Source organism: Rhagoletis pomonella, unplaced genomic scaffold (assembly GCF_013731165.1).
Source record: "Rhagoletis pomonella isolate Grant_MI unplaced genomic scaffold, Rhpom_1.0 Rhpom_scaffold_00003, whole genome shotgun sequence".
In the NCBI taxonomy this organism is placed as follows: domain Eukaryota; kingdom Metazoa; phylum Arthropoda; class Insecta; order Diptera; family Tephritidae; genus Rhagoletis; species Rhagoletis pomonella.
Window position 1 is genome coordinate 21,121,656 of NW_023458557.1, and position 12,889 is coordinate 21,134,544.

Consider the following 12,889-nt stretch of genomic DNA (forward strand, 5'->3'; position numbering starts at 1 on the left):
AAAAATTATTAGATTGAACCACCGATGGGAGTATGTATATTCACTTCGATTTTTGAGAACATTTTATATCTAATCCTCTACATGGCTTCCCCGCTTTTCCACTCACCTTCTGGTTCTCAAAAAGCCTTTTTTTGGCAGTTAACTAACACATTTTCCGCATTTTAGTGCTTGTGTAAAAAGTTTTTAGATATGAAACCTAGTACAAATATATATAGAAAAAGGTCCAGGGATTAATCCAAGCAAGATATACTTTAAAAAAAGGTCTTATATTTGACTTTATATTTTATATAACAGGCATTCGTTTTCATATCGGACACTAGATTTGGTGCCACACATTCGATTGGTTTCAAATTATTTTATGGGTTCTATACATAAAATAAGATAACACGTAATCAAGGATTATTTTTTCTTTTTTTTTTTTTTTCGGAGATATGACTTGTCAAAGTTTTGATTTTTCATGTTTCTGACTTATCATGTACTTCTTAAAATCGTTGATCTCGGGTTCTACTCATCGTAGAGACTTCATCTTAACGTCGTTTTAAAGCTAAAGAAATGGGCTTAATATTTCTGTATATAAGATGGTCACGATTTTCCTAAAGCTAACTTAGCTATTAACAGTTGAACTTTTTGAAGTTGATTTGCATAGTGAAGACCAGTAAATTAGGGATTTAAAATTAGTTGATTGGCATAGTGAAGCTCAGTAAATTAAGGATTTAAAATTACACCATCGTAATCCTTGTTTAATTCTCTATAAAAACATGCTTCATAAAAACGGAAGTTTTTAAAGAAATATTTTTAAAATATATATATTTTTTTGTGACGAGATGGATATTTTATGAGTTAAAACATTTTGTAATTAGTTTTCGAAAACTTGTGATGAAATACATAATAATAATAATTATAATAATAATAGATTGGCGCTTACACATATGCTAGTGTTTAGCCGAGCTTCTCCTCCGATTTGTGGCGTGCGCCTTGATGTTGTCACACAAAGCGGAGGGACCTACATTTTTACGCCGACTCCGAACGGCGATTGTATTTTTATGAGAAGCTATTTTTCATGGCAGATATACACTAGAGGTATACGCCGCCGAGCCACGCCGCCGCCGCCGCCGTTTTTTGTCATTCCTCACGCGCCGCCGCCGAGTTACGAAAATATCAGCGCGGCGGCGCACAGTGTGCTTTTTGACCATTCTTAGCGAATCAATCGTAGCGCTTCCGGTAGAAGCAACATTTTGATATGAATCAAATTGGGGTGGAAAGTTTATGAATTTCTCTTTCAACGAAAAATATTGCCATGGTCCCACAATTTATTTTTGAACCTGAAAAAATTGGTCAAAAATCGTGTTCTTCGAAAAAAACATGCGAAACCCACCGGATTTCTTAAAAACAAATAAAAAATTTATGTTCTGTTATGTCTATATTATAGATTTTGAGACGAGCAATATGATCCCGTTATTTTAAAAACCAAATAAATAAAAATTTTAGTCATAAATTAAAGAAAAAGATGGTGCCCTGGTATGTTTTTTTTTACACTTTTTTATAATTTTCTTCCAACTATGCATATTTTTCACGTAATTAAATGCCTCAAAGAGCAAGTAGGTTGTAGTGATAAACAAGGCCTTTGATTTGAGATATACAACAAATCTCAAGACCCTCCGAGAGCCAAATTATAACTATTTTCATGTCAAACCTCGAGATTTTTACTCTGTAAATTAAAAAAAAATACTATCTACCACATTTTTTTCCATTAATTATGCATACTAGGGCTGGGAGTTCTAACTAGATGTTTTGACTATCCGGATTTCGAATACCTGAATAAAAAATCCGAATATCCGAATAGTGTATAGGTATCCGGATAACCGAGTAGAGTATTTATATTCAAATATCCAATGGTCTATAGATATCCGGATGTTTAGAATACCCGGATATCGAACGAATATTAGTCGGATATCCGGATAAACGAATAGTGGGTTTATATTCGAATAACGCAATACAAAGTGTATAGATATAGGGATGTTAAGAATACTCGGATAACAATATTAGTCATATTAATTGCATATGCGGATAACAAAATTAACGTATAATAACCGGATATTCGTACTATTCGGATTGTATCGGTATTCACGAATATTCGAACGGATATCCGGATATTCGAATACACTGATGGTCCCAGTCACATTATAACGACTTTAAAGCCACACTTGGAAAGTGAGATATCGAGATTTGTACTCTGAAAATTAAAAAAAAAAAATTAAACCACCATTGGTCACATAAACAGCAACAGTATATCATTGGAAACAAAAAAATAAAATAAAAGAAATCAACTACATATTAAGGCTCACATTTAGGGAAATGCATGTTAAATTTATAATGCTAGCATGTATTTCATTTTTTCATTTTATATACATACATAGTAAAACGTGCGAAGTTCAAATATACATATGTACAGAATTGCATAAACGCTTATCTCATAAAGTTAACAATATTTTTATATTAACGCTATTAAAATTTTTCGCAAAAATTTTCATATAATAACGAATTCTTGTATATTCTGAAATTCTGATTTCATTCTGTTATCCTTTCCCACTCTACGGTCGATGAAAATCATAGATATTTTCGGGTCGCTCATGTACACGGCCCGATTGAATACATCCAGTAAACGGTTTTCTCTGCTGTTTTGTCGAGCGTGATCCACCATATTTTTTCTGTAGTATTTATGCCAGGATTCGTTGGCGTCTTCGGCATAGAATGCCACAGGAAGCTGCCGAGCAATTTCGCATCCATGCTTTAAAAGCTTGTGAAATGTGGGAGCCATTCGGGCCCATGGGTAGAACTGTAGTACATGCAGTATGTTTTCCAACTAAATTTTTCAAGCCTATCTAAATCGAGTTTTTTTTAGATTTAAAGGCTGATATTATTCTGCTCATATTAATAACTAATTAAGGGTTGATTTCTAACGCTTCGGCAAATAATTCGGGGGATTGCAAACATCTCCTTGCCACATTTCCCGTATTTGTTGTACCATGGCCTTGTAGGATTTGGTCAACCCGAACATTTAGTTCATCATATATCCTCTTCTGAATAATTTTTTGTCGATCCTGAAAACCGGCTGTAAATAAAATTCATTTAGCTTTATTATTCAATGAAAAATCAATAGCTGTCTTCGTAAAAATTCAATAACTTGTTGCAATCTTACCTTTCGGACTGTGTCGCACATCCTATGACTGAATTTCCTGACGATATTCAAGGCCTAGGAAATGTTCGAATACTTTTATTTCACAATGTAGCAGCCCTAGTCCATGCTTAAGATTTTATTCTTGAGGAGTAAATTTGTCTGTGAGATGATTCGAAAACTGGTGTGCAGTGCGCAAACACATTGGGCATCTACTCGAGGCTTTATTACCAAGTGTTGTATTAAGGCATTTCCCATCAAGTAGGGTTTCACGGACATCATATTGTACTTTAACAGATTTTCCATTTGACATTTTAAAGCGATATGAAAGAAGCTCTTCGATTTCTTTTTTTAGTCGAACATGTTCCCTTAAAGTTGCTGCCTCATCCTCTTTCTCAATAGCTATACGCAAGGGCCGACAAAATCTAATACTTTGCGGAGTCGGATTCAACCAAGAAAATTCCTCTGAATTAATGTGCCTTAATTGTATAATTATATAGCTACTGATATAAAGCGACTGCTGAGGATTAGAGGTTTCATTATCGGCATTTTTGAATTTTTGGTGAGGATTAACGTGACCGGAAGAACTATCAAATCCTAAAGTGCAAGTTAATTCCAATTTATATAAGGCTTCTTCGCTCCAGTCCAAAGCAACGCTTTCACATACACTCAAAAAAATTTTTGTTTAAATTTGCGCATATTAAGACAGGTAACCAGTTTCCTCTCTTAATGAATGCAAATTTACACACTGCTTGCTTACTTTTACTTATCATATGTGTGGCGTAGAACAAATTTCAAATTTGTTTTTTGAGTTTTAAACATTTATTGTTCACATTTTCTTAGTTTACACATAAAATGTTTAAAATTTCCTCTAAAAAATTTTCGTTTAAATTTACGCATATAAAGAGAGGTAACCAGTTTCCTCTCCTAGTGTGTGCAAAATTAAACACTCTGTTTACTTTTACATATCAAATTTGTCACGTAGCGCACACAAGGGTGGGTTTTGGGGTTAAATTTATTATGATTTAAGAAATTTTGATAGAAAAAAATTTCTTTTCCATTTCTTGTGCGTCATTTTGTAAGAATTTTTCTTTTTTCGTGAGAGCTCTTTAAAGTTTAACTGCGAATGAAAACATTATCCTAAAAATATGCAATGTATGCTCACTTACTGTTGCTTTTTACACTTTACAGCCTAAAAAAGTTTACCACTGATATGTACTTAACAAGCATTCGAAGATTTAATTTGCTAACATTATAAAAATACAATTTCCGCTAAATTTTCGTTATTCGAAGTATTAAAAAATAAGAAACCAGAAATCGACGAAAATGAATAAAAAAGTGTAAACATTTTGTGAAGTTATTTAATTTATTTATATTAAAATTCTTTTGTAAAATTTTGTATTACTTTTGAAAGTTGAGTGCACCTTTAACCGTTAATTTTTTCATAATTTAATGATCGGATCTAAACCAAATTACGGGACGACCTTTAAGGTACTATCTTTCCGGTAAAAAAATCGGTATAAATAAAGAAGTAAAAATACTCCAAAGAATTGATAACCTACCCTTTTTTGAAGCCGGTTGAAAATGTGTGAGTTCTTTGTAAATTTTATGTAAATAAAATGCCATTTATGAAACTTTAAAAAGTTCATTTTTTTTGTTCCATTCTGTACATAAAACTTGCATAAATGTATTTTAAAGAGCGAATTTTCAGTATTTTCTTATGATATATATCTAGAAGTATAAATTCCCCCCCCCCTCCCCCAAAAAATATATTCCTCCGTGCGCCCCTGGCACTTCGTATTTATTTGTAAAAAATATATTTTTACTTCCATTATGTGTGTAATTTTAAACATTTCATGTGTATATTTTAAACAACTCATGTTCAAAATCAAATCTTGAACATCTTGTGCGTATATTTGAACAGATTCTGGTTGAAAAATAAACACTTTGCAGTAGCAGTTTTACATGCCCTTTTTAGAGTGTAGTCTTTCAACCGATTTATTTAAAATGTTTTGAAACTCACACAAAAACTTCTATCTCACGTACTTTACAATTTTTAGGCTGACATTCTACCGTTGCCTTTTTGATGATACCATAACTGGGGTATATCGGACCATTTCTAAAAATGGCATCACTAACTAAAGCTTTATATCCTTCAACAGAATAATCATATTCTAAGAAAAATGCGAAGGCTGAGTCCTTTGAATGCCGAATAACATTAGTATTTTCTGCAGTTTTTTGATAATGGGTATCGACTTTCATCACATTTTTTACATCTTCTATATCATTTAGTTGATGCCTTAATTTTTTAGCTCGTTTTGGTAATGTTCTTACATTAGCATTTTCGAGTTTCACCATTTTTCTACCAGTATTAACGCTTTTTTTTGTTACCTTTTTTGGACGGCCACGATTTGTTTTATTTTTTCGTTTCATGCTACACGTGTAATATTTAGTATAATATCATATCATATCGATCAAAAATTGTAATGAACTTACCTTAGCTGGTAAGGTGTTTTTCAAATAGTTTAAATATGGGCATTCCCATGGTGGCGCACGTGACAGTCGTACGATTTCAATGTGATACAAAAAAGGAATACCATTTGTTTTCTTTGACTTTTTTGGGCCATTATATAGCACATAATTAGCTCTATATTTAACCGAAAAATGAAATCAATCGAACTGCTTGGTCCTGAAATATAAGCATTTAAAGAGAGTGTCGTTACGTGACAAAAAATGGAAGTTGATTTTTTCTTTTCTTACAAAATCGCAAAACTCTGCGAATTGTGGATGGCTATTTTCATGAAACTTATTTTAATATGATTTGGAGCAATTCTAGTTGTTTTTAGAGTTTTTTGAACTAATGCAAATTGTTTCAATTCTCTTTTACAACCCCAATTTTTGTTAATATTGCTTTTAAATGAATTTTTAACGCAAATAAAACATGTATTTTATGTAGAATATACTTTATATTTTGACTTCAGCGCCAATTCAGGGTCAATTTATTAGAAATCTATGATTTATTATGTTTTAACCACATACGCCAAATTCGAACCAAATCAGACCATAAATACGGTTTTTCGAAATATCTCGACCTTGGCACCACCTAGGAAGACCATTTTATGCAAAGAAGATTGCAGACAAATCGGCCCGTAAATACGTTAGATATAAAACTTTTATTTTTTTTGTCGTGGTGGACCTTCCGCTGGAAACACCCATATGTTAATCCACTTTTACAGATAAAACGTTTAATAAGTATTCTAATTTTATTTCCTATGCTACACTGTTGCTGTTTATGTGACCAATGGAAAAGTATGGTGGTTAAATTTTTTTATACCCGAGCGCACTTGTGCATAAGGGTATATTAATTTTGTTCACATAACGGTTGTTTGTAACAGCCAAAACGAATCGACATAGATATAGACAAATGTATACATAAATGCTCATAATGAATAGAGAAGTCGATTAAGCCATGTCTGTCTGTCCGTCCGTCCAAGTCTTCCAAACTTGGCACAGTTGTTGACCTTGATACAGCATACTGGCCCCAAAAATTTAAAAAATCGGACAATAACCACTTCCAATAACCACTCCAATTTCTTCCAAACTTGGCACAGTTGTTGATCTTGATACAGCATACTAAATGGCCGAAAATTTAAAAAATCGGACAATAACCACGCCCACATCCCATATAACGGTAATTTTCAGAAATACGAAAACTGCGATATTTTAGTAACTACTGAAGATAATTCACTCAAAATTGATATTTACAATAAATTTCACACGAAAAATAAGAATATTATAAATTTTTAGAAAATGGGCGTAGGCACGCCCACTTATGGTTACATTTGCATATCTTGGTAACCGCTGCACTAATTTCTTGGTTGGCTTTTAGCTTTGGTACAGCATACTAAATGGCCGAAAATTTACAAAATCGGACAATAACCACGCCCACATTCCATATAACGGTAATTTAGAGAAATACAAAATCTTCGATAAATCAGAAAATATTAAAGCTAATTTTTTCAAAATTGATGCTTGCAACAATTCTTTACCAAGAAATACCTTTATGGCAAAATTTTGGAAAATGGGCGTGGCACCGCCCACTTATGATCACATATATGTATATCGGTAACCGTTATACCAATTTGTACCAAACTCGGTATTTTTATTGTCTTTGCCACATAAAAGCAAAACGCAAGCACTGACAATTTATTAATGTATTTAATGTTCGGCTCCGCCCGAACTTAGACTTTCTTACTTGTTTTTTTTTTTTTTAATTTTCAGAGTAAAAATCTCGTGACCTCACTTTCCAAGTGTGGCTTAAAAGTCGTTATAATGTGACTGGGACCATCAGTGTATTCGAATATCCGTTCGAATATTCGTGAAAACTGATACAATCCGAATAGTACGAATATCCGGTTAATATACGTTAGTTTTGTTATCCGCATATGCTATTATTATAACTAATATTGTTATCCAGGTATTCTTAACATCCCTATATCTATAAACTATGTATTGCGTTATTCGAATATAAACCCACTATTCGTTTATCCGGATATCCGACTAATATTTGTTCGATATCCGGGTATTCTAAACATCCGGATATCTATAAACTATTGGATATTTGAATATAAATACTCTACTCGGTTATCCGGATACCTATACACTATTCGGATATTCGGATTTTTTATTCAGGTATTCGAAATCCGGATAGTCAAAACATCTAGGTAGAACTCCCAGCCCTAGTATGCATAATTAATGGAAAAAAATGTGGTAGATAGTATTTTTTTTTTTTAATTTACAGAGTAAAAATCTCGAGGTTTGACATGAAAATAGTTATAATTTGGCTCTCGGAGGGTCTTGAGATTTGTTCTATATCTCAAATCAAAGGCCTTGTTTATTACTACAACCTGCTTGCTCTTTGAGGCATTTAATTACGTGAAAAATATGCATAGTTGGAAGAAAATTATAAAAAAGTGTAAAAAACATACCAGGGCACCATCTTTTTCTTAAATTTATGACTAAAATTTTTATTTTTTTGGTTTTTAAAATAACGGGATCATATTGCTCGTCTCAAAATCTATAATATAGACATAACAGAACATAAAACTTGTATTTGTTTTTAAGAAATCCGGTGGGTTTTGCATGTTTTTTTCGAAGAACACGATTTTTGACCAATTTTTTTCAGGTTCAAAAATGAATTGTGGGACCATGGCAATATTTTTCGTTGAAAGAGAAATTCATAAACTTTCCAACCCAATTTGATTCATATCAAAATGTTGCTTCTACCGGAAGCGCTACGATTGATTCGCTAAGAGTGGTCAAAAAGCACACTGTGCGGCGGCGGCGTTCGGCGCCTAAGGAATTTTGTACAAAATTTTCATGATATATGTACATTGAATACATCGTTTGAAGGAACTAAATACTACTTGTAAAAAACACAATCTTACGAAATGAACATTACATTTTTAAATTATTTTTGTTTTCATAATTTGGGCCACTGGACAAGAATATGAGCTCCTTTAGTTTTCCAAAAATAGCGTAACTCAGAAAAAACATAGGTAACATATTTTTCGACGAAATGGTTTATTACAGTTAAATTAGTGTCTAACGATTTTTTCCGCAGTAGAAAATTCTTTTCAATACTACAACAATACTACTTTTTTATACACCTACTACAACAACAAGAAAGTTATAACACATCAAAAACTTTAACGCCAATATCTCAGAAAGCAGTTATAATAGAAGCGGCCTCTTTGCATCAAACTCCTCAATTATTAGAGAAAAAACAAAGACAAGTTGATTTTTCTATTTATTTTTTTAATATTTTAAACAAACACAATTTTTGCTAATATTTACATTCGTAAGTTATTTTATTCTGGGGTCCCACATACGTATACAAGTACTAGGTGGCTGTGCGAAAATTGCGTTAGCATTCCTTAGTGGTGGTCAAACCGCAGGAAGGTTTCGCTCCCTGGCATCGCAATGTTTTCTACACAGGGTTAAAGTTCCCTCTTTATGGTAAACATTTGTATTATTTTTCATTACATTCGGTTCTCCTTAGAAAAATTTGGCGCTTCATATTTTAGTAGAAATTTTAACCATCTATAAGCCATTTTTTCAACAGTGGGTCAAAAAGGCCCGTTCTGGTTCAAGTTGATGGGTTAAACTTTTGGAAAAAAAGTAGACCAACCTTGTTTTCAATATGTAATCCGCAAAAAATCGTAAGAACTCCGTAATTTAACATAACGGTTGATAAGATTATTGCAAAAATGTATTGAGAGCTAAACTTTTAAAGATTTTTTATTTCTTTAAATTTAAATAGTACATACGGATCTGTAGAGAACATAGAGATCCGTGTGTGTATGTACGTATATACCTCAGACCTTCTTCTGTTCGCCCATCAATCAGCGCCAGACGCTCAACATTTAAATTCAAGTAGGAAGTAACAATATTTAAATTTAAAACTAATTCAATAATGAAATAAATAGAATTATAATAATAGAATAATTGGCATGGCGAATGCCTAACGCTGACGAGTTGAAATGATAAGATTAGTAGCCTCATGGCTCTTTGAAATCTACCTTATGAGCAGTAGCGCCGCCGCCGAATATTTTTGACCACGCCGCCGCCGCAAAGCCTGTCGGCGTAAACCTCTAATATACGATATGCCATTGCCTGCCGAGGGACGACTGCTGTTAAGAAAAACACTTTTTCTATATATTTTTTTTATAAAATAGTGAAGACCAGTAAATTAGGGATTTAAAATTAGTTGATTTGCATAGTGAAGCTCAGTAAATTAGGGATTTAAAATTACCCCATCGTAATCCTTGTTTAATTCTCTATAAAAACATGCTTCAAAAAACGGAAGTTTTTAAAGAAATATTTTTAAAATATATATATTTTTTTGTGACGAGATGGATATTTTATGAGTTAAAACTTTTTGTAATTAGTTTTCGAAAACTTGTGATGAAATACCTATGAAGTTTAAAGTACACAACCGCGTATCGTTGTTCTGCAAAACCGCGTAACTGACATTTGCTGCCAAAAATTGGATTTGCTCACACAAGCTCTTGGCACAAGCCTTATCCATTCGTCCGGAAATATACTAGCCAAAAATGTGGTTGCTTTATAAAAGAGAGAACCATTTTGAAATATTAGTGTTTGTACTCGCTACAAAATAATTTATGCAACCTCACATACGCGGTTTTGAATTATCTTGATATGCGGTTTTGTACTTTACGATATGTATATTTAGCAAGGTGTTAAAAATCGGGTCTTTGCAAAAATGTAAATTTTATTGCGGATTCAGATAGAATACCTATCCAGAAATAATATTTGTGCGGAAAGATTTTTCTTTAAGGCGACAAACCCCTGGAAATTGGTGAGGTGATTGTAGGAGTAAAGTTAAAAAAACGCACAAATATTATTTCTAGACAGGTATTCTATCGGAATCTGCAATAAATTTAAACGTTTGCAAAAACCCACAGTCAGAATTGAACAAGGGTTACGATGTTGTAATTTTAAATCCCTAATTTACTCGTCTTCACTACGCAAATCAACTATAAAAAGTTCAACTGTTAATAGCTAAGTTATCTTCAGAGCAATCCTGACCATCTTATACATATACAAATAGAAATGTTAAGCCCATTTCCTTAGCTTTAAAACGACGTTAAGGTGTTAGAGGGTGAGTAGCACCCGAGATATAACGATTTGAAGAAGTACAGAATCACGAAAAAAATCGAGCTTTGACAAAACATATCTCCGAAGAAAACCAAAGAAAAAAGATCCTCGAATACGTGTTAGCTTATGTCATGTATAGAACCCATGAAAAAAATTTCAAGCGAATGGGAGACATGACATAATTTTTTTTAAGAAACACGTCCGACTTGTGGTCCGATACAAAATTGGGCCAACAAGAGCTTACAATCCATTGTATTTACTCTGTTTAACATTATTAGTATTGGGCGGAGGAGAAACGTCAAAAACAAAATATAAACAACAATGAGCGCTGCTGAGCAAAAATGAGAGGTTGATGTGTTTTTATTAAAAAATGTGATGAAAATCGAACTATTATGCATGATTACATATCGTCTCGCTTCCCGTACCGTCCCGCAATGCTTCATGGTTGCAATATTTTGTGAAAAAAGGTCGCGATTTAGAAATGGAGATATATTTACCGCGACCCCATATGAGACATTATTTTTCATATCGGACACCAACACCAAATTTGGTGTCACACTTTCGATTGGCTTCAAATTTTTTTTTATGGATTCTATACATGAAATAAGCTAACACGTGTTCGAGGATTTTTTTTCGCTTTTTTCTTTGGAGATATGATCGGGTTCTGCCCATCGTTGAGACTTCATCTGAACGTCGTTTTAAAGCTAAAGAAACCGGCCTAATATTTCTGTATATAAGATGGTCAAGATTTTCCTAAAGCTAACTTAGCTATTAACAGTGGAACTTTTTGAATAAGAATATTCTAGAAATAAGCGTGGCTATATTAAAACCAAAGTTAAAAAATTTTGACTTTATTGTGGATTTCGCCAGAATATCTCTATGGATTGAAAAATTTCGTTAACGAAGCGATATTCTGCCGAAATCCGCAATAAAATCTGCGTTTTGCTAATTTTAGTCCTGCAATTGCCACGCCCATTTCTAGGGGTTTGTCGCCTTAAAGAAAAATCGTGTCACACATTATTATATCTGGATAGGAATTCTATCGGAATCCGCAATAAAATTTTACTTTTTGCAAAAACCCGATGTTTAACACCTTACGAAATATTTCTTAACATAAGTTTTCGAAAAAGAATTACAAATAATTGTTAACTCCCACAAAATAAACCATCTCGTCACAAGGAAAACTATTTTAAAAATAGTTGTATTATGGAACGAATTTCCGTCATCCCTTGTCAAATTTGGTTTGGAGACAAACCGGTTTCGGCGTTGTGCCATCTTCAGTGTCATTTTTCGTTCTGCATAATTTTTGTTGGTTGCTCGTATTTATACTCCTTGTTAACTACCTCTTTCTTTTGTTAGGTACGTCTTTTTAGTTTTGCAGTGTTTGCGGTACTCAATAGGTAGATGAATTGGTTTGGCTCGTTTTTGACGGCAGGTAGAAGTCCGTGATTTTTACCCCCTTTGTTTTTGCAGTTGGTGTATTCCCTTTCACTACTTGGTATTCTTCAGTGGGATCTTTTCCCAATTTATTGCACCCTATTTCAGTTATTAGATTTTCAGTTTTCTCTATGTAATCTTTTTTATCATTAATACGGTGGTATTGCCTTTGTCTGCTTTTGTGGTTATAACATTGTTTACCCTTAGCTATTCTTTGAGCCGTTTTATGGTTTGGTTTTCGTTCTTCTGCTTCCTAGTATTCTTGGCATTTATGTCTTTTTCAATTATGTGCCGACATATGTGTCTGGCGTGCTCCTGTTCTTCAGTTGGAAGCCGTGATATAATAACTTCAGTATCCACTATAGTTTGTTCAAGTTCCCTCTTTCGGTTGTAACTTTCAATGTTGTGTTTGAGGCCTTTTTTTAAAAGTTCTGCTTCTTGCTCATTGATGTAAACCTCCGTCCAGTTTACAAATCGGGAGTGGAATTTCTGTTCTGCATCTTTCATGATTTTGTGGTTGCTTTGCTTCGTCCTCAAGTTAACGAGTTTCTTGTTCAACCTTTCATACTTCTTCTTCATGAGTTTTTTATTATTGGC

The 12,889-nt window shown here is 33.2% G+C and overlaps 1 protein-coding gene across 3 annotated transcripts in view; it reads right to left on the reverse strand.

The window, feature by feature from the left end:
- Positions 1-12,889, reverse strand: part of LOC118735068 (cullin-associated NEDD8-dissociated protein 1) — a 281,667-nt gene that overhangs the window by 119,331 nt on the left and 149,447 nt on the right. The window lies entirely within an intron of this gene.